Raw genomic sequence first — 23325 nt, forward strand, 5'->3', positions numbered from 1 at the left:
TTTGGGTTGTTTCCAAGTCTTGGCTATTATGAATAGTGTGCTGCAATGAGATCCTGCTGTGTAGCACTGGGAACTAGGTCTAGTCACTTATGATAGAACATGATAATGTAAGAAAAAAGAATGTATGCATGTGTGTAACTAAGTCACCATGCTGTAAAGTAGAAAATGGACAGAACACTGTAAACCAGCTATAATGAAAAAAATAAATATCATTATACAAACTAAAAAAAAAAGTTAAAAAAAATTAGCCATCCTAGTGGTAGGTAGGGGTATACTGTCACAATTTTAACTTATTTTTTTCCTTATTATTAATGATATTGGGCCCTTTGTTCATTCATGGGCTTACTGAAATTCATATCTCTTTTGTGAAGTATCTGTTTAATATTTTTGCCCATTTAAAAAAATAGTTGTAGGAGTTCCTGTCTTGGCTCAGTGGTTAACAAATCGAACTAGGAACCATAAGGTTGTGGGTTCAACCCCTGGCCTCGCTCAGTGGGTTAAGGATCCGGCGTTGCCGTGAGCTGTGGTGTAGGTCGCAGACACGGCTCGAATCCTGCGTTGCTGTGGCTCTGGTGTAGGTCAGTGGCTACAGCTCCGATTGGACCCCTAGCCTGGGAACCTCCATATGCCGCAGAAGCAGCCCTAGAAAAGGCAAAAAGACAAATAAATAAATAAATAAATAAATAAAAGTTGTAGGAGTTCCCGTCATGGCACAGTGGAAACAAATCTAAGAACCGTGAGGTTGTGGGTTCAATCCCTGGCCTTGCTCAGTGGTTAAGGATCTGGCATTGCCGTGAGCTGTGGTGCAGGTCACAGATGCGGCTCAGATCCCAAGTTTTTCTGGCTCTGGCATAGGGCGGCGGCTACAGCTCTTATTAGATCCCTAGCCTAAGAACCTCCATATGCCGCAGGTGCAGCTCTAAAAAGACGAAAAAACAAACAAACAAAATAGTTTTCTTTTTTTTTTTTGGAGTTCCCATTGTGGCTCAGCAGAAAAGAATCTGACTAGCATCCATGAGGATGGGGGTTCGATCCCTGGCCTTGCTCAGTGGGTTAAAGACATGGTATTGTGGTGAGCTGTGGTATAGGTTACAGATGTGGGGCGTGGCTTGGATCTGGCATTGCTATGGCTTTATAGGCTGGCAGCTATAGCTCCAATTTGTCTTCTAGCTTGGGAACCTCCATATACCATGGATGCAGCCCTAAAAAGACCAAAAAAAAAAAAAAATAGTTGTCTTTTTAACATTGAATTGTGTTCTGCATGTATCTAGGACATGAGGTTTTTGTTAGGTGTTTGTATTATGAATATTTTCTCCCAGTTTGTGTTTTACTTTCTCTTAATAGTGTCTTTTGAAGAATAGAAATTTCCCGTTTATCATTTTATTCCTTTGTAATTAGTATGTTTTGTGTCCTGTTAAAGAAATCCTTGCCTATCTCAAGGTTCCAAAGAGTTTATCCTGTTTTTTTTCTAGAAACTTTACATCTTTACTTTTATGTTTGATTCTATTATCTATTTTGATTTTAATATTATGTATGGTATGAGGTAGGGTTTGATTTTATGGGATTTTTCATACCAATTGTTACAGAATAATTTCTGGAAAAGTTTAATTCTTTACATATTGTATTGCCTTGAAACATTTATCCAAGCTCAATGGACCTTGTATATGTGGGTATATTTCTGATTTTCTATTCTTTTCCATTGATATATATATATATATCTTTATGCCTATTCCACATTATCTTGATAAATTTAATTTTATACTGCATATTGAAAGTCCCCCAAATTGTTCTTACCTTTTCAAAATTGTTTTAACTATCCCAGAATTTTTGTATCTCCATATAATTTTTTTTTTTCTTTTTAAGGCCACACACACCTGCTGCATATGGATATTCCCAGGCTAGGGGTCGAATTGGAGCTGCAGCTGCCAGCCTACGCCACAGCCACAGCAAGGCCAGATCTAAGCCATGTCTGTGACTTATGCCGCAGCTCATGGCAATGCTGGATCCTTAACCACTGAACAAGGCCAGGGATCGAACCCTCATCCTCATGGATACTAGTTGGGTTCTTAACCTGCTGAGCCACAATGGGGACTCCTCCATGTAAATTTTATAATCAGCTTATAAATTTCTACAAAGGACTTACTGGCATTAATTGGAATTACCCTGAATGTGTGCATCATATACACCCATTTGGGGTGAACTGACAGCTTATTAATGTTGAGTCTTCCAAACCACAAACAAGGTATATCGCTCCACTTCTTTGAGCTTTATTCAACTTTACATGATACTGTTTTGTACTTTCCGGTGCATTTGGGGGGTTAAATTTGCCATTAAATTTTGTTGTTGTTGTTGTTATTTGTTTTGGCTATACCTGCAGCATGCATAAGTTCCCAGGACAGGGATCAAACCCACTCCACAGAAGTGACGACACCAAATCCTTAACTGCTAGGCCACTGGGAACTCCCACCATTAAGTTTTTGACATTATTAATCCTTTTATAAATGGTATTTTAAAATTATATTCCTGGCGTCTATTAGCATTGGATTTTTAAAACTTTGGTCTGACTATGTCTCTCTTCTACTCAAAAACTTCTAATAATTTGAGTTCACTTAATAAAGTCTGTAGTCCTTCTGACCTAAAATGTTGAGTACTACACAATCTTGTCTTTGCTGACCCGTCCACTTCCTTGTACTTTCCGTTCTCTGCACTAGGCACACCGTGCCCCCTTGCTCTTATTTAAACAAGCTAAGCAGTCTATCACCCCAAGGACTTACTCTGGCTTATTCCTTGAAACATTCTCCCACTCATGTTCACCCAGTTGGGACGCTCACTTTCTGTGAGGTCTTCTTTGACCACCGTCTGTAGAAACACAACCCTCTTCTCTGCAGGGTTAGGCCTTGTCTATTCTCTTATCCTTGCTTGGTTTTACACCACTCCACCTTCTCTGTATCTGTTGGGTTGTTTTCCTTTTCTTGTCACTCCCACCATAATCTCAGGAGAGAACAAACTTTGTTATGTTCACTGCTATAATTATAACGATTCTGAATGCTGCAGTCTGCACTCAATAAATACTAGGTTGAATGGCCTGGTTAGGAGAATTACTTCAACTAGGAGGACAGAGATCAGATTCCTCTGGGTCCCAAGGTGGCAAAGCGGTAGAAGAAAGAATGACTAGTGAATACAGGTACTCGATGGGGACACTTGTTTGAGAGGAGTAACTGGGTAAATGGAAGCTGCTTGGGGAACTAGTGTTTCTGTTCTTGCTCACTGAAGCTCTGAGGGTATTTGATTTCTGGGTTTCAAGAAAATTATGTTTAAAATATGTGTGATACCAACATGGGAAAAAGAATGGATTAGTCCCTCGCGTCTTCTAAAATACGCTGAATCAGTTTTAAAGATAATAGTAATCATAATACAGTCTAGTTCTTGCAAAGACATTGAAAATTGAAAGACCAAACAAAAGTGTATAAAATGATTCTCATCTTCATTGGACTGAGATACAGAGATAAAATGGTGTCTTTTCTAAGGCACCCTGAGTGGTCAGGCTTGACCTGTATTTTCTCTTTTCTTTTCTTTTTTTCTTTTTATATTTCAAGTCAGATTCAAGAATTTTCAGAATATTCATGTATGTTTTGTCCTACAAAATGGTCAACACGACTTCCCATTTTCCTGTGTAATTTGGAGTTAAATTAGCACATTTGGTTGGAGGTCTGTGCTAATGATACCAATCTAATTAGTTTGTTCCCCATATAAACTAGGTAGCTTTGCTTTGTTTTCTATTCCAAATTGCACCCCAGTGGCCATTATGAAATCTTATGACATTTTTACACAAGGATGTTTTACCAAGGAAACGTGGATGTAGTCGTGAAACCCATAACCTTTATTCCCAATAATAAATGTGCTATGCTTTACTGATGCTGAGTCAGTCTAGTAATTGTCACATGTTAATTTTATCTAGTTTACTTGTCTGCCGCTTCATGTGGCATCTCTTTGTGGGTATGTCGTGATGAGAAGCTTGTTTGGGTGATCCACAGGCCAGCTAAAGACTCCTTTGTGTTCTATTTAAGAATACAGCTAAAAAACTATTGTGAGAACTCTGTTTCCTAAGGAATGCCATGGCCTATTTACTTTAGAAATTCACAGATTCTGAGTTTTACATTATGGTGGTGAATTTAAAACTTAAAAAACCCACTATCCTTTTATACATTTCTTATTTTCTGGACCTAAATGCTTTTTTAGAATGTAATGGATGTCTAATTGATAACATACAACCTTAGACTCCTTGTATGTTGCTTTCATTACTTCATACTTCAGTAAGTGAAAAAGAGTGGCAGTATCTTTAGTAATCTCATCATGATATACTAAAAAATCCTTGCACTCTTATATAGGATAAAGAAGAAAATAACAGTTAAGCTAATGAACAACAGGAAAAAATAAGAGGGGGAACCCCTTTAAAATAGCCCTTGTTGGAGTTCCCTCTCGTGGCTCAGTGGTTAACAGATCCGACTAGGAACCATGAGGTTGCGGGTTCAGTCCCTGGCCTTGCTCAGTGGGTTAAGGATCCGGAATTTCCATGAGCTGTGGTGTAGGTTGCAGACACTGCTCAGATCCTGCGTTGCTGTGGCTCTGGTGTGGGCTGGCAGCTACAGCTCCGATTGGAACCCTAGCCTGGGAACCTCCATATGCTGTGGGAGCGGCCCTAGAAAAGACAGAAAAAAAAAAAAGAAAAAAAAAGAAAAGGATAGAATCAACCATTTAAAAGTAACCTTTCCTGGGAGTTCCCTTGTGGCACAGCAGGTTAAGGATCTAGCATAGTTGCTGCAGCATCTTGGGTCACTGCTGTAGTACAGGTCCCATCCCTGGCCCAGGAATTTCCACATGCTGTGAGAATGACCCAAAAGAAGTAACCTTCTTTCCTATAATCTTAAATAAAATCTAGCCCTCATCCAATATTTTTAGTATAGCACATATGAGCATTTGATATTTCATGGAAACAAATTTTTAGAAAGCAATAATGGCAGCAGTAAGTAGGGTGCCAAGGACTGAATAAATGTGGGATTCTGGCTGGAGGCTGAATAAACAGAGGACTTAGTGAATGACTGGATGTCAGAACATCAGGCATGATCCCCCAGGATGCTGGTGGTCTGAGTAAGAGCATGGATGGAGTTGCCGTTAACTGAGATGGGGAAGACTAGAAGAGGAATAGATTGGGAAGTGGTAAATGATCAAATATGGTTTTCGATAGAAGTTTGAGATCTTGTGAGACATGTAGGTGGAGATTTCTTTTTGGCAGTTGGTTTGAGAATAGATATAGGCTGGCTATATAAACTGAAGACTTCTTGGCAAATGGATGGTGTTTGAAGCTGTAGGAGTGAATGAAATAATCTGGAGAATATGTTATGGGTTAAATTGCCAAATCCCAAATTCACAAGTCTCCAAACCTCCACACATCCCTACAAAAGAACTGTTGAAGTTGGGAGCCCCTGTCGTGGCTCAACGGTAATGAACTTGACTAGTAACCATGAGGACATGGTTTGATCCCTGGCCCCACTCAGTGGGTTAAGGATCCAACATTGCTGTGAGCTGCAGTTTAGGTCACAGATGCAGCTTGAATCTCGCATTGCTGTGGCTGTGGTGTAGGCCAGCAGCTGTAGCTCCGATCTGACCTCTAGTCTTGGAACTTCTATGTGCCTAGGGTGTAGCCCTAAAATATATATATATAGTTGAAGTCTTAACTTTCAGTGTTCTGTAATATGGCCTTATTTGGAGATAGGGTCTTTACAACAGTAATCAAGTTCAGATGAGGTCTCTGGGATTCTAATCCAATATGATCAGTGTCCTTATAAAAAGGACATTTTGACACAGACACATGCAAAGTAAGAACACCACGCAATGATGACGGCAGAGATGGGTGGTGCTTCTACAAGCCATGGCACACCAAAAGTTGGCAGCAAACCCCCAGAAGTTAGGAGAGAGGCATGACACAGATCTTCTTTGATGCCTCTCAGAAGGATATCTTGATCCTGGACTTCTGATCTCCAGAACCATGAGACAATACATTTCTGTTGTTTAAACCATCCAGTTTGTGGGACTTAGTTATGGCAGCCTCAGCAAACTCTACAGAATGCAGGTCCAGTGAAAATCAGAGATTTCAAAACTGAGTCCTGAAGTTCTCCTGTGAATATAAAGAGATCAGAGAAGAGAAATCCATAAATGAGGCTAAAATTGAAAGGTCAGAAAATTAGGGGAAAAAATGACAATCCCGTGGTATCATGGATGCTAACAAACAGCGAGAGTCTCGAGAAGAGATTGATCAACCGTCCTGCATATTAGTGGATAATAATGCTGTGTCATTTGGTTCCAAAATGCTGATTCTATTCCTTGCTTCATGGAGGAGGTTGATCAAGGGAGAATAAACTCCTTTTTTATAAGTTACAGCCTCATCAGGAAGTTCAAAGTGTGCCTGTTGGGGCTCAGAGCTAAGCTTGTCATCTCTGGAGGCTCTGGACAATGTTTCAGAGCTTTTTTTCAGTAGGTAACTCCGGTTCTGACACCACCAAGCATTTCTCCAACATCAGCGGAGAGACCTACAGGTCAGCTCCATTCTGACACTCTACCTGGAGATGGAGTCAGATCCTGCAGGTGAAGGACTGAGTCCCACAGGATTGTCCCCCATGCAGAGGCCAATCGCAAGTCTAGGACATCAACTATAAGTAAGAAATTCCCAGGACCCCCTTCTTGGGGTTAATTAATTTGCTACAGCAGCTCACAGAACTCACAGAACCATGTCACTTGCTAGATGACCATTTTATTATAAAAGGACATAACTCAGGAATGTCCAGGTAGAAGAGATGAGTAAGCCGAGGCATGAAGAAGGGATGCAGAGCTTCCAGGCTCTCTGAACACACTACTCTTCCCAAATGTTCATGGGGTCACAAACCTAGAAGCTCTCTGATTGCTGTCTTTTGGGGATTTTATGGAGGTGTCATGACATAGGATAATTGATTAAATGAATGGCCATCACTGCTTTCCAGGGTTGGGACTGAAAGATCTAACCTTTTCATCACACACAAGGTTGCCTCCATGGTCAACCATCTTCCATCCTTCAGCTTCCTGGGGCTTTCCCGAGCCACCTCATTAACATAACAATAGACATCTTTCTGCTCTCCTCACTAGGACATTTCAAGGGTTTTAGGAGCTCAGGCCCAGGAATGAGGATTAAAAAACAAAAATATATTCCTTATTGTAAGTCAGGATCATAATAACATAGTCACAAAGTTCAAATTTAAAAGTAAAGTGAAAAGTCCCCTTCCTGTCCTCCCCCTCATCCTTCCATTCCTCTCCCCATGGGCACCTATGTCATTCTTTTATTTAGTGTCCTTCCAAAGATGCCTTAGGCTTATACACGTATTTATGAGAAAATATGAATATAATGCAAAAAGCGGCATGTTATAAACACAGTTGTGTGGCTTATTTTGCTCTAAACAATGTATTTCAAGTTTTCTCCATCAATATACAAAGAACTTCCTTATTCATGTTTATGGCTATATTATATTCCACTTCCTAGATTAATTTATCTAATCAGTCCTCAGTTGATGAGCACTTAGTTTCCTTCCAGTTTCCTGGCAGAAAATATTCTGTCATGAGTGTACATGTATGTTATTTGAATGTGATCAAATTTATCTGTAGAGTATATTCCTGATAGCAAGAATTACTAGGTCAAAAGATGGTGTGTTTGCAAGTTCCCTTGTGGTACAGTGGTTTAAGGATCTGGCATTTCCATAGCTGTTGCACAGGTTACAACTGTGGGGCAGGTTTGATCCCTGACCAGGGAACTTCCAACTGCCACAGGTGCAGCCAAAAAAATTAAAAAAGAGATGGCAAGTTATTAACTTTGATGGATATGGCCAAATTTCCTTCTGTGTGGTTTTTAGCAACTTGAAATTACACCATCCAAGTGCAAGTTGGACCCCTTAAATCATCTAAGATTTAAACCATCCCTTAAATCTTCTAAGATTTTTCTCCAGTCTCATTTCAGCCTTACAGATAGTTTAAAAAAAGGGGGGAAGGGGACTTTAACTTAATTCTTAAATTACTTAAATAAACTAGAATTTAATGAGAATTAAATAAATTCTTAAAACATATTTGTTCAGTGTAAATAACATTCCAAATGTTGACTTTTTACTTCCCTCTGGTGTGTATTAAATTACATGTAGCCAGCCAATTTCTTTTTGGTGTTATTATAAAAAGATAAACAAATCCTTTCGAAGTAAAATTTTAAAAAGGACTACATGAAGGAGTCATTTGAATTATGATTAAATTTGTGAATTTTGATATGGAATCAAAGTACATTTTGTTTGTTTTTTTGACAGTCTATTTAAAAGATTATATTGTAAAATAAGTAATATTTAAAAAAAAAAAAGGAGAGACTTGCCTAACAGTTTGCTTCATCCTACTCATCTGAAGGTAAGAACTTTGTTGTAATGTTCACTACTGAAGAAAGAAAAGCCATTTTATGAAGCACATTTCCATGACCAGAGTCCAAAGTGGGAGATTAACCATAGAAGCAGAATCACTGTCCTGTGACTCAGGATGAGACAAGGGGGGTTGTGATTTGGAGCGTCTGAGAGAAAAGATGTATTGATGTCTAAAGGAAGAGTTTTGCAATATCTGATAATGTGATTTTTTTAAAAATCTGTAGTGAAGTAGAGAATCCCTTATAACCCACCCAACTTCATTTTCCTTTGACAGTGTTTAAAATGAAGTGGATTTTGCTTAACATGACCCAAGTGGATAAAAGGGAAGACAAATGACCAGAATTTATATTAGCTAAGACTTGTGTGCTCCTGCCTGTAGGCTTGTATGGAAAAGTGTTTTTTTGTTTTTTTTGTTTGTTTGTTTGTTTTTAATGTGCTCTTTTTTTTTTTTTTAAGAGTAAGATACTAGGCTAAACACAAATTCCAAACAAATAAGTTCATTAGGTCTCTGTAAGCCTAAAAGCATTGACCAGATCAACCTTCCAAATTAGCTCTTCTTGAAGAAAACATATAAGACTCTAGCTAGGCTTGGAAGCCCGAGTAACACACTGCCATGCACGATAGGAAGGAGTGAACTTGTCCAATGTCCTATTGCTTGACTTTGGCCAAGTCACTCCACCGACTGTAATTCTGGCCACTTATAGAATCAGCACAAAGGGACTCTATATCCATTTTGCCTCGGGGAGGATTTTACAGAGCTAGGCCTTAAAATTAGTTTAAGTTACTCTAAAATTCTCAACACAAATTTCTGACCATACAGGGTCAATTTGTCTACTGACAGGATGCACTTAACTTCTCCGTTTTGTATAAGAGTGTGCAGATTCTGTTTGTGGACATGATGTATTTTGGTATATTTAAGTTCATTATTTTTTTTTTTTTTCTGAGAAGTTGACAGTCAGGTTACTGTGATTTAAAAAACCGTAATTCCTTCCCCTGCCACAAAATCTCAGTGACAATCAAAAGAATTTCTCTCCGTTAAAAATGATTCCATGTAAACATCACTCATTAACTTCATGGAATTGATGGAATTTAACACTTCATTTGCTACTCCGGCCACAGTTTTTTCCATGGAAGAGGAAAAAAAAAAAAAAAAGAATGAATATTCACACTTAACTTTTAGCTTCAGGCTAAAATGTATTATGCACCATATTTTGGTTTTTAAAAATAATCACCTTGTCACAGTTCAATGGCAAAGTGAAGTCAACTCTGTCAATAGAGACAATTTGAGGGGGAAAAAACAGTCTTCATTCCCTTGAGTATTATTTCATTTGAATGCTCCTGATTTTCTACCTGCTGCTTTTTTGGGAATGCTCCATGGGACAGTATAATGAAGTCTAAAATACCACCCTCGGAAAGCTCATCTTTGCTGACAGCACAGAGCTGACAAGTACGGATGTTCTCATACATTGTCCCTATTTGAACACTATATTTTATGTACGTAAAATGCATGTCTAGAAGGTTCCTTTTAAACTCCACACGCACAGAAAAAACCTGGATCCCCATATGTCTACCAATGTATTGCATGAATATATTAACGCCATCACATCACCAACTGCTTTCATTGTTTTGTTGTAAAAGGAATCATAGTCAGGATATACATCACTTAAAATGGATTTTTCACCATATCCCAGAAGAAAGCCCAAGTGTTTGTTAGGAAAAACTCGGATGAAAAAAATAAAAGTAGTAGACATTATCTCTGATAGAAGAGATTGCCAGTTGAATGTAGCTGACAACTTTCTTTTTTCGAAGCAGAGAGGAGATGGGGTTGTAGAGGAGGTTTGAATTCTATCACTTTAAAACTTATTCTCAAAGAAAGGCCAAAATGATTTCCACAAGTTTCTGTTGATTCTTTAGAGGCCAGGTGCCTTTCAATTTGCCTCTGTCTAAAGCAGATTAAAAGTAAACGAGGATTATTTCTTTAGAAAATCAGGATGTCTTTCATGGCCAGAGTGGTTCACCTTTCCTTTTCTGCCTATTATTATTATTACCATTATTATTATTTTAATAGAGATCAAAATCTTTACCTAAAGAATTGATTTTATTCTGGCATATGCTTAGATATTGCCCAGCAAATATAAGTAAGTCAATGAATTAATGCATAAAGACAGATAGGATCTGACAAATTACAGAAAAAAAAGATGATTCCTCATATGAGTGTTGATACAATTAATATAGGTTTTTCTTTAATACTGTATGTTTTTGCCCCAGTCTTGGCACCCTGTGAAAATTGCTTTTTCTCTAAGAGCCTGGAGCAACAGTGACCACAGGAATAATGTTGTCCTGTTTCCCTCTTCTGATAGTGATATTCTGAGGTCAGATGAGATTTACAAAATCTTCGAGGTCCTCTGAAGAAAAGCTTAACGTGAACTCAAGTGACTGTCACTGCCAAAACTACATTTCGCCTAGGAAAATCTTTGGTTTGATACTCTTCTCTTAAATTTCAGGAGAAAAAGTTAAGAAAACTCCTATGATGAGAGCAGGCAAAAGCCTGCAGTAAGTTCAAAATGGTTGATCCAAGAAAGAAATTGAATTGAGCCGTGGCAAATGAGCAGAGTGAGGATAACTTCAGTGAATTGCATAAAGGTCAAAGACAGCTTTGTAGACAACAGTCCCAAGCTGTCTGTGCTCTGCAGCTCACCAGGGATTTTTTTTGTTGTCGAATCCCATACATGTGGACCTACTTTTCTAGGGGATTGTCATAAAACCACCAAAGCAAATGTGGGCAAGTCTACAAATTAGTAAGTATATCTATAGATCGCTCCATAAATGCCACATAAGCACATGAGAGAGACATACGTAGTTTGTGATTATTTTAAATTCCATTTTACAAACTGATAAACTTTATGCGCAGAGTGAGGAAGAGATGCAGATAGTAGAATACGTGAGAAGGATTAATGAACGAAGAGTATTTTTGTTATGGTTTAAACGGCTGTAGGTTACACATCATTTAACAAAATCCAGTTACGTGGTCAATTACAGACTTGGCTCATTTTTTTATACCATGCCTCCTTTTTTTTCTTTGATGGATTATTAGCAAGAGGAGCTCCTTGTGCTCATTGAAAACAAAGAAAGTGCAAGTCATATCTCATTACATACCTTGAGTCTCCACTCCCTCCCACCCCCCTCAATTCAGCTCACCTTGGATGTACCCCTATCATGGCACTGACAACACTGATTGAGACTGTGTGTTTACAGTCCTTCTCCCGAAGGGCAAGACCTTCTATTCTTGCTATCACTAGTGTTTAAAGATGAAGTATTTTTAGTGAGTTGAACTAAGTGTTGTCTATGTACTCAAGAAATACCACTAAGCAGATATTTTCAAAGGGAAGGTTATGCAACTGGCTTAGAGCAGGCCTAGACCTCACTAAACTATTAGGGTTCCTATGGTCTGCATTAATGATAAATACGTAGCATGAGATGTAGTGGTATAGCTGGACTGCAAAGACCACACTTGGAGTAATGTGTCTGTTTCTCAGTAATGCACTTGGAAGGTCATCCATGTACAACATAATTGGAGAAAGGTATGAGGAAACTAGAAAAGTTCAACCTCTAGAAAGCTTTTGGGGGCATTAACTTTGTTTTGATTTTGTCAGTTTCTTGGGAAGGAAGATTATATTTGTTTTTTTGTGACTCCAGAGGAGAGAATTCAATGAATAATGATAGAGAGAAGCACGTTTAGCTGTCTATAAACATTTTTATTTTTTAATATTTTCACATTTTAAATCAAAATAAGTACATAACTCCATCTATCATTGCTGTTTTCTAAGTGTAACAATGTTTTCACAATAAAATAGAACAGACAGAGTTTCATAATAGAGGCTAGTCTCTTAGTAGTAATAAACTGAACTTTAAGAAAAACCCAGGGCATCATCTTATTTCTCTCAGTTTGTCATAGACCAATAAAAATGTAGTGAATTGCCGATGATCTAAGAACTTCTTTTGGGAGTTATCGACTTTGATTATATTCCTCTTTTCCTGAGTATTAATTCCATGAATTCAATGAAAGGTAAAGGATAACTTGCTGGTAGTAATTTTAAATCAAATTTAAATTATTTAGCGTACGAAAACAGCTTTAACCCTTTATTAATGGCTAAAAAATTAATCTCTGTAGAATTGGAAGAGGAAGGTAAGGCTAAAATATTTTTTTCACTTGCTGAAAACCCTCTAAAATGCACCTGGATACTTCTCTGCATTAGGCTTAAACTAGATATTGGTGCAAATTGGTTAGTAAAATGGACTTTTCTGCTTCCTCATTTTCTCTTCAATCTTTTGATGAGCCGACTTGTTTTAAATATCGAGTACTGTAATGATAGACCATAATTTATATATGAGTATTAGCAAACTCTAGAGTAAATGGTCCTAAGAATTGAAGAATGTAGTCACTATTTGTCAAATATCCTATAGTCTTTTTCAGCTTAAAGAAGGGTGAAGCTAAAGAGAGATTTACATCTTCTCTTGGAACATAGTCACCTTTTTATCTAGTTGTAACTAAAAGAAAATGTATTTAATTTATTATTTCAATTTACAGAAGTGCATTCACAGCCCCAACCTCAGTGTAGTACAGAGTATGTATTTCATTTCGGTAAAGAAAGATTAAACTGAGTCAATATTTGAAGGACTGGCACTGTGTGGAGGTCAACAGACTCTGGATCATTTGAACTGCCCAGCAGATATGTGTGTGGCTGTGTGAATGCCTGAGTACGTGTGCCTTATTCAGCGCCTTGCATATTTTTAAATGACAGACCTAGGGGTGTTGTTATCTGAATGCTTAAAAATGCCTATGACATCTAATATGTCGCGAATCCTTTGTCCTCCCCTCTGTCATCACACATGTAGCTAGTCTGCTAGTTGGAGCAGAATCATTCATTTCAGGGCCTTAATCTTCACTTTTTGGACTGAACAATTCTTATATTTAAAACAACTAATTTCATTCCACATATAAGTTGTATCCTATGGTATTTGTCTTTCTCTTTCTGACTTACTTCACTTAGAATGAGAATCTCTAATTGCATCCATGTTGCTGCAAATGGCATTATTTTGTTCTTTTTTATGGCTGAGTAGTTTTCAAGGGATGGGGGAATGAGTGTGTGGGGGGGGGAGTGGGATGGAAGGGGAGTTTGGGGTTGGTAGATGCAAACTATTACGTTTAGAATGGATAAGCAATGAAGTCCTACAGTATAGCACAGGGAACTATATCCAATCTCTTGGAGTAGAACATGATGGAAGGTAGTATGAGAAAAAGAACGTATATATATATATATATATATATATATATGTATGACTGTACAGCAGAAATTGACACAACACTATAAATCAACTATATGCTAGTAAAAAAAAAAACCAACTAGTTTCATTCCTGTTTGCAGGCTAAAGTGGTTTATTGGAGCATTATAAAGTTTAATGTTCCTTTAAAATTTTCCTACAGAAGAGCTTATGCTCCTTAAATTTCTTTTTCAATGAAGTTTTAGGAATTTGAATAACAACTATATCACTCAATACTCTTGTTTAAACATTTCCAAAACCTGGGTTTCAGTTATCCACTAGGTTAATCTTGTTTCTATTTTCAAAGTAATATGCCCTTTAAAAAAAAAGAGTCACCACAAAAGTGACACAGTGATTCCAGCAGAGAAAGATAATAGGTGTTATAGAGGATCATTCCAAAGTAACCGCTGATATGAAGCTCCTGGCCAAATTAGGCAAAAATATAGCATTAAATGGGTCTTCTACAAGCAGAGATATTCTGAGGTCTAACTTAGGTGTATCAACTTCAAGATCATCCCTCTACCATGACATTCTCTGTGTGTGTGTGTCTTTATTTTGTTTTTGTTCCCTCTTCCCCAAGTTTTTCTCAAAACCTTCCATATTCTCAGTATTTTTTTTGTTGTTGTTGTTTTTTTACACTCAGAATCAGAGTTGTACCATAGCCCTCAGGAGGACAGTGCAAAATATCTCATTGGAGTTCAGGGACATGATCAAAGTCGTCTGCATAAAAGTTAGTGAAAAGCGTGAGGGGGTCCAAAGGAAGTTTTGATGACTCCTTCATGGCTTGGTGCTGGAGTTCTGTGGTAATCACCCAGAATGGGATTAACAAAAATGAAATTGTCTCCAACTGAAGGGTGTATATACTTGCTTTCATCTTTATCTTAAAACTCATTACTGATATTTGCTGAGATGTAGCCAAGCTGTTTGAAATGCAAACCAAAATAATGTGCTAAATCCTCACTAACTAAAAAGACCTCCAGACACAGTCACACCTAGAATAAAACTTATTGCAAAGTTATTTCTAGAGATTTACTTGGAATAAAAGAAGGAATCGTCTAATAAAAAATTATTAAATTTATCATTTCAAGTTGATATGCCTCTTGTGAGAGTACTCTGATATTCTGGACATTTTGGCTGATCTATGTCATTTTTCTCTTCCACTGAGGGTATTTTCTAAGATTTGAGGCAAAGGTTCTTATAGCAGATGCTAATTTATATTTTCACTTCAGAAATTGAGATTTGGGGGTAAATTTAAAAAAAAATCCTTAATCACTCCCCTGCTCATATGATTCTAGACTCTAAATAAACTCTTGTAAGAACCAATGGAATATCTGACCTGCAGAGACAGAGAGGAGTCAAGAGACTGGTGCGGAAGATATGAGGGTTGCATTTATCAGCAGAGAAGGTAAAGAATGAGGCACTACCTGGGGATGGTAGGAGATGAATACCTACCACTAAGGGGCCAACAGAAGCACTCTTGAAACATTCTAGGAGTATTTTGTTCTTACAAGCAAAATAAGACTCTCTATGAGAGCATCACTTCTATGGCCTTTACTAGCACATAAAAATTGAAATTCTGAAGGCGTTGTCCCTTATTTTTATTATTTCTAAATTATAATCTGATGTTCTAAGAAATAAAATACAACTATTTTATCTAATTTTAACTAATTTAACTCATTCAACAAATGTCTAACTTTTCTCCCAAAGATTATCTTTCCCTATGTGGGAATATTTAAGTAGATTACAACTTTTTATTTTACCTGTAAAATATTACCCATCGTTGTTAATTTCTTTGGAGCCATGAATACATTTGGGAAGCCCAACACAAAGTTTGGATCCCACCATAGAGAAAGGATCATACACACACAGACACACACACACAATTTTTGAAAAAATTTTATGGGCTTTACAGAATGCTTGAAGTTTGTCCATGAATGCTTAAGAAGACCTAGATTAGAGTAAGATAAAATTGTAGCTTAGATGACAGCTCACTATTGCTGAAAGGGGTTTTGTTGGTGACTTGGAAATAAAAAATAGCTGATAAGGTTCTCAATCCTGGTTGTAATCTTTAAAAATGGCATTGTTTATGAGCCTGTAATGAATGTTCAGGATTTTTGGAGTTATACCAACTTCAATTTTAGAATGAAACTTTTCATTGCTATCCTTTGCTGCATTTATTTGAGAAATGAGAATAATTACCAGTGTGGTTTCCAAACGGAATCCAAGTTAATTTCTATTAGTGACAGGATGTGCAGTATCATATGTAAACAAAAAAAGACTACCTAATTAAAAGATTTCTGAAGGAGATTTCAATTTTCTGAATGTTGGTGCTTATCCTAAATAATATGTCTCAATTCAGCCAACTCATATCATTGCCAAGTTTCTGTCATTTGGCAGGTTGTTCCAACATTTAAATTCCAATATTCAATGAAAAGAGCTCTGCAGAAAAGGACATTTTTCTGAATGAACAGTCTTACCTGCCATCAATACATGAAACAAAGTATTGCCTCACCCCAGTTATCACTGGGGTCAGTCAGTTAGTCAGTCATTAAATATTGATTGAATGCTTACTGTGTGCTAAGCGTTCAAGTACAGGGTCAGTCTTTGTCTTAAAGGGCTGTAGTCTCCTGGAGAAGCAACTAGGACTTATTCTCATAGGGCAGTATGAAAGCACATCATCCATACCTTTCACCTACAATTTTTCAATGGCATCCAACTTTCTATTTTCTACTGCAGCCAGAGTGATATTTCTAAACTTCAAAACAGTGCATGTCATTCTGCTTAAAATTCTGCACTAGCTTCACATTGCTCCTGGGATCAAAATCCTTAGCTTTCTGTACACAATGCCTATTTCATCTTCTTCTTAGCTCCCGGAGCCCCTTTTCCATTCTCTTCTTCACTTTCCCAAATACCTTTGCTGATACTACATTCTATTCACCTTTATGTATAAATTGAAAAGTCAATAGGATCAATAAATCTTCCCTAACATCCAAACCTGAATGAGGGACTAGATGTGGTAATGTACAGGAGTGCAGTATTAATTAAATAATTTGTCAAAACTAATGGCTGAATGCTTTTGTAGCAAGAGAGCAAAGAGTTAAAAATGATTCCTCTTTTCTGTTTTACGTAACTCAGTAAATGGCAGACCCATTTATAGTGAGTGGTGTGCTAAAAGAAGAAGGTTTGGGAAGAAAAGAAGGTTGAGTTGCAGTTGAATATGCAAAAGCCACATGGAGATGCCCAGTTAGTAGTTAAATATGTGGATTTGATGTTGTAGGTAAGACCTAGGCTATACATATAGGTATGGGTGTTATTTATGCAAATACAGATCAATGAAATGATAGAAAAAATGAGGTAAACCAGGAAGGATGGAAAGAGAGGAGAGAGGGGTTGGGGAGAGGGTTTAGAGGGAGAGAAGGAAGGGAATGGAAGGGAAGGGAAAAGATAGATGAGATGCGGATTCAAATACATAATTCTATAGAAACCAATCCTACAGGGGATGGTAGAGAAAATACATTTTTAAAAGAAGGCTTAGAAGAAGCAGTCAGAAAACAAAAACTTCCCTGGCTGTCCAATGCCATGAAAAATTAATGTTTCAAGAAGGCAAGAATCAGAGCTATTTCCTATAGAGATGTCACATCCCATTTAAAATAAGCATTAAAAGAAATCATTGAATTTATCAATGAATCCCATGACTGTCGAACAGACCTGAGCTTTTGAGAACAACATTAACAAAGGTGAATGTAGAAGCAAAAGTATCATGAGTTGAGAAATGAAATGAAGCCTGTGAATGGAAACTGTTCTCCAAGTATTTGGCTCTTAAGTGGAAGGCAGACCATACCAGAAAAACATTCACTTAAAAAATACCTTCGGGGAGTTCCCGTCGTGGCGCAGTGGTTAACGAATCTGACTAGGAACCATGAGGTTCCCTAGGGTTTGGTCCCTGCCCTTGCTCAGTGGGTTAACGATCCGGCGTTGCTGTGAGCTGTGGTGTAGGTTGCAGACGCGGCTCGGATCCCGCGTTGCTGTGGCTCTGGCGTAGGCTGGTGGCTACAGCTCCGGTTTGACCCCTAGCCTGGGAACCTCCATATGCCACGGGAGCGGCCCAAGAAATAGCAAAAAAAAAAAAAAAAATCCAACTAGGAACCATGAGGTTGCAGGTTCGATCCCTGGCCTTGCTCAGTGTGTTAAGGATCTGGTGTTACCATGAGCTGTGGTGTGGGTCGCAGACTCGGCTCGCATCCTGCATTGCTTTGGCTGTGGCATAAGCCAGGGGCTACAGTTCCGATTAGTCCCTTGCCTGGGAACCTCCATATGCCGAGGGAGCGGCTCAAGAAAAGGCAAAAGGACAAAAAAAAAAAAACAAAAAAAACAAAAAACAAACCAAAAACCAAAAAACAAAAAAACAAAAACAAAACCTTCAGGGGTTCCAGTTGCAGCTCAACAGAAAGGAATCTGACTAGCATCTATGAGGACACAGGTTCAATCCCTGGCCTCACTCAGTGGGTCAGGGATCCAGCGTTGCCTTAAGCTGAGTTGTAGGTCACAGGTGCGGCTCAGATCCTGCATTGCTGTGGCTGTGGTGTAGGCCAGCGGCTACAGCTCCAATTGGACCCCTATGTCATGGGTGCAGCCCTAAAAAGACCAAAAACAAAACAAAACAAAACAAAACAAAACAAAACAAAAAAAACCAGAAAAACCAAAACCAAAAACACCTTCTATCAATTGCTTGGAAAAGCTGTATTTTTTCATATATGCAAAGCAAATGGATACCAATGGTATTATTATTATTATTATTGCCAAACCAAACAGCAGAGGTCTGAGACTGGAACTCCCAAAGGTGTTTTTTTAGTGAACGTTTTTCTGGTATGGTCTGCCTTCCACTTAACTGAATACTTGGAGAGCAGAATGTTCTAAATACTTGGAGAACAGAGCCCATGTTTGTGTCTGAAGTTTATTTGGCTTTGTGTATTACATTTTCCTGTCCTTGTTAGAAAAATCAAGAAGTTTACAATCACTGTGAATACCATTTGGTATTGACAAAATGGTAATTTCAAGATAAGATATAAGAATTAAAGACAAAGGAAGAAGAAAAACCCAAGCATATTTCCCGTGGGTGTGAATCAGCTGAGGTTCTTCCTAAAGGATGGAGGTAAGCATATTAAGAGAGAGTGTCTGCTGTATTTTAATTATTATTTCACAATGCCAGAGCACTGGCTTGAAGCTCTGACCTACTAAGTCTTAATCCTTGAAACAGTCAAAAGGCTCAGGGTAAGAAAGTGACTCGCGTGTGATGAAATCTCCCTGTTCCTCTAGGTTCCAGTGGTCAGAACCATGGTAGGTTAGGGCAGCTAACTACAATAAGTGTCAGCAGAAGTGGGTTCCTCTGTATTTCTTTAGCTTTCACCATTAGTTTAGTGTGCAGCGGTATTGCCTACTAAATATACACAGTGCAAATATTCTAATCAGCGAGGTCTTTAATGTTTGTTAGTGAAATGATGGATTGAATTCTGCACCCAGTGTTGACCTGATGCTGTAAATGTGTAAGCTGATGAGCTACGAAATTTGTCAAATTCATGGTAATTATTTTTCAGCTTATGGCAATTTTAATTCATTGGTCATCTCATTGAGTGCACCATACCAAGCTATGACAGCAAAAAACAAACAAACATTTAAGATAATTAGGTGAAAATTCTTTCATCATTTGAGTTAAGAGAAGTGATCTAAAATGTTTTGAAAACTATATTCAGCATAATTAATTGAATTAGTATCAAAATCATATTTTCTGTGCTTTTTATTTAGCAAAACCACCTAGCATATATGGTTATAATAGCATTTGCTATCTCTTTTTATAACTAGCATTTTTGGGGTAAGTAACATGGGATGAAGCTATAGTACAGGAGCTAAGAATTTGGGGTCTAAAATCAGGCCATCAGTTCTGCTATTGACTAGCTGAGTAATCTCGAGTGAACTGCTCTATTTCTGTGCCTCAGTCTCTTCATCTATCAAAAGATGATAGGAATGGTACTTACTGTCTTGAGATGTTGTGAGGATTAAATGAGATAATTCAAGCCTTTATATAGTAAGCATTCAATAAGTGTTAGCTCATTTTAGCCTTTGATGATGTCTCATCCTAAAAAGCTGAAATACACAAGGAAGGACTGGTTGGTCAGCCTTGAGTTATTAATTAGGAACCAGTGGTTGGAGAAGAAGTGAAAATATCTCAAAATCTGTTCCTGCAGGTAACAGAAACACCAAGGCTGCAAGGTCTGCAGAAGAAATAAAAATATTCTGAGTCAATCAAGGACTCCAGTCCTTGATTCAACTCAACTTTATGAGGAAAGACCTGCCCCCTCCTCCCTAATTAAATGGAGCTCACGGTGGATTGATTTAGAGACCAATGTCTTCAGCACAGACACAGGAAACTTTCTTTGGGACGAAGAAGCACCTAGTTATAAATAATTAATAAAAACAAAACCACATTGGTGATGGGAGGAATTTAGAAAATACAAATAAATAGGGAGATTTAAATCACTAGAGGAGAATAAAATTTCTTCACGAAGTGATGACTACTACTACTATTCTGGTGTAAAGAGTGTGTATGTGCAAATTGACACTTATAAAAATAAGATCGCCTGGGTCATATTATAATCTGTTTTTATTTCCCTGAATACTATAGTCATTTTTTTTCCTGGTATGTTTATGTTCTGTGGCATATTTATGCAGCATAATTATAAGTAGTTTCCTACATTTATTTAATGCCTACATCATAGTTGATTTCACCACCCTGTTATTGAATATCTGGTCCATTTCCTACTTTTGCTACTATAAATAGCATGGCAGTGAACATCTGGGCCTACTAAATATTAGCGTGTGTGGAAGTATGTGTGTATTTGTATACACACACGCACACGTTTATAACACACACATTTCAGGTTCTCTATTTTCTGTTTCTCTCTCTCAAATGTTAAATATTTTCATTTCTCCATACTTTAAAGGTAATGTAAAAGATAATGAGGCCAGAAATAAAAGTGAGCTCTATGAAACAACAGCATTTTAAACATTATTTTACATGGTTGCTAAAAGGAACTTGGACAACATTATTTTAAAGGACCAATTTGAGGACATAGTAAGAGCAAAGGCAAGACCCAGGTGACAGTCTTATATAAAGATGCCATATATACATGTCATTCATATGCATAGATACGTGTGTGCACTGCTTCCTTAGAAGGAAGTGATCACATTTGATGGCTCGCAGCCCATCTTGGAGACTGACTCCTCTCCATCCAGCCCTAAAAATCAGAGGGACTTCCGTTTCAGCAGAAGGTGGTTAATGTCATGTTCTGCCTAAACTGGACACAGATCTGGGTGTCCAGGTGCATTATACAGGTGTCTCTGGTCTTGAGTAATCATCTGAGCACCGTATCTTTGACCTGTTCAGTGTATCTATGGCTGGCTTGTTGATGCACAGAGTTCTGGGGCCATTGAGTACAAATGGGAAACTAACTTATAACCAGCTGGTGGAGACAGCACCAGCAAGCCTTCAGAGAGCATGATGGCAGAGCAGTTCTAGGAGATGACAGTGGCCGGCTGACTACCATGGTCTGCATGAGCTAAGGGCAGCAGCTAGGGAGGGCAAGCTTAGCGTCTTTTCCCCAAACAACCCTTTTAGCACTATGACTAAGCATAAGGGTCCCTTGCACCTACCTGTCACCAGCCAAGACTTTCAGGAGGAGCAAGCAGTGTGGGAGAGCATGAACAGTATGGATGGAGACAGCTGCTTTTGTGACTGTGATCTTTACCTAAGTCATCCCTTGTGCAAGGGCTCCAGAGGGGAAGGTGTGAGTGGCTCCCCCAGAAAAGCAGCAGCAGGCATACCAGGTTGACCTGGTCGGCTTGTCCCTGCATCAGCAATGGCAGCCACCAAGCATGTTGGGTCTTAGGGACTTGGAACTGGCCCAGCAACTTCCACAAGAGGAATGCTGACAGCAGCAAGCTGTCCAGCCTGTGGCAACATGAGTCCCAGTGCTGTGGAGGAGAGGGGCCCATCTGGATGAGCAGCAAGAGTCACACTGTGTCACCTGTAGCCTGCCCAGTGCTGAGCTGCTCTGCTCCTCTTTCAAAGGCCATGGCTCTTTTCACTTGCTCCCCCAGCTCAACCCCTGAGATATATTTCTCTTGAAAGAAAACTAAAAAGAATCGCTATACCATCGGCTAGTAACTTTGTCATGGCCTCGGTTGAAGGAGGTGTGGCAATTGGCAGTTCTGCATTTCGTAGTTATGAAATTTGTGTCACTCTTCTTAGCTCCTTATGGTTATATTTTAGTATTGATTGTTTAAAACAATTTCAGTAGGAAAAGTGGTAAGGAATTTGTTTCTAAAGATGTTGTCCACAGTTTAAGCAGTTTCAACAAAATTTTTCACAAGTATACACTTGAGACCATCTTCAACAAAATTTCAGAGACCAAGAACTTCTTTTATGTGTGTGTGTTTGTGTGGGTGTGCGCATGCATGTGTGTTTTAATCCATTAGAAGATTTAGTCTGGATCTGCCTGACATGCGGGTGATAGGTTTCTATCTCTTGGTCTAATTAACACCTTTAATCTTTTTTAATGGTTAGGCATTCTCTCTTTGGTTTTGAGGCATGCTAAAGATAAAAGCACGTGGGATCCTGGAGGTTAATCCTTCCTGTTCTTTATTTCTTAATTTCTGCCAAGGGGATTCCCTTTCCATCATGGCTATTTATTCAGGAACCCTGATGATATATGCTTTGAGTAAGAGAGAGTTGGTTTAGAACAACCATCCAATACTACTAGATGTCAAGTGATAGGGGTTCTAATTAATAACTGCTAAATCAACACAACTCTAATTTCTTATTTATCTTTTTTATTATTGTGGCTAAGAAAGTAATCAAATTAATGCTTTTAGAATTAATATTGAACCCAGGTAGTACCATTCCTAGAATCATTCTAGTGAAACTGTAACAAGAATGGCAAAAACAAAAAACAAAAAACAAAACGGATTTATGTAATCAAATATGTTACTGATGAATACAGCTTATTGGTGATGATTTGCTTTTTTTCAATAATATAAAGTCTATTGAATTTCCTATGGTGTTGAGGATGATAAAAATGCATTAAATTTTGGTGCTAAATAAGTCATAGAGAATTGACTTTTCATCTTAGAATTCAGATTTTTCGAGTGTTAATATGTTTTACATAAGATAAACTGTTGTGATCATTTGCCCCAGAGCAATTTTTTTTAGAATTTTGGAAAATATGCTGAGAAGATTTTATGTGTAAAAATAGATTCTCTTTCAAGATCCTCCATTTGGATTTTTAGGTAAACTACAGATTTATAAGTATTTTGAAGTTAATGTAACATTTTCAATAGATTAGGATGGCTTGAGATTTCAGCTCAGACTAATATACTTTAATAAATTAAATATTAAACATATGTATATCTTTAAATATGACTGTATATAAGATATGTATAGATATGTATATGTATCTTCAACCAAGTTTGT

The 23325-nt window shown here is 37.9% G+C and overlaps 2 pseudogenes across 1 annotated transcript in view; both read left to right on the plus strand.

Moving 5' to 3' along the window:
• The window catches only part of LOC146403863 (uncharacterized), a 411127-nt pseudogene that overhangs the window by 229401 nt on the left and 158401 nt on the right, over nt 1-23325 (plus strand). The window lies entirely within an intron of this gene.
• On the plus strand, nt 5896-21942 carry LOC110260481 (ubiquitin carboxyl-terminal hydrolase MINDY-1 pseudogene; annotated as a pseudogene).

The sequence above is a fragment of the Sus scrofa genome, chromosome 4 (genome assembly GCF_054392235.1).
Source record: "Sus scrofa isolate SSC_HxYL_T2T_F1_AM1 chromosome 4, Sscrofa_HxYL_maternal_Yorkshire_Landrace_v2.0, whole genome shotgun sequence".
In the NCBI taxonomy this organism is placed as follows: Eukaryota; Metazoa; Chordata; class Mammalia; order Artiodactyla; family Suidae; genus Sus; species Sus scrofa.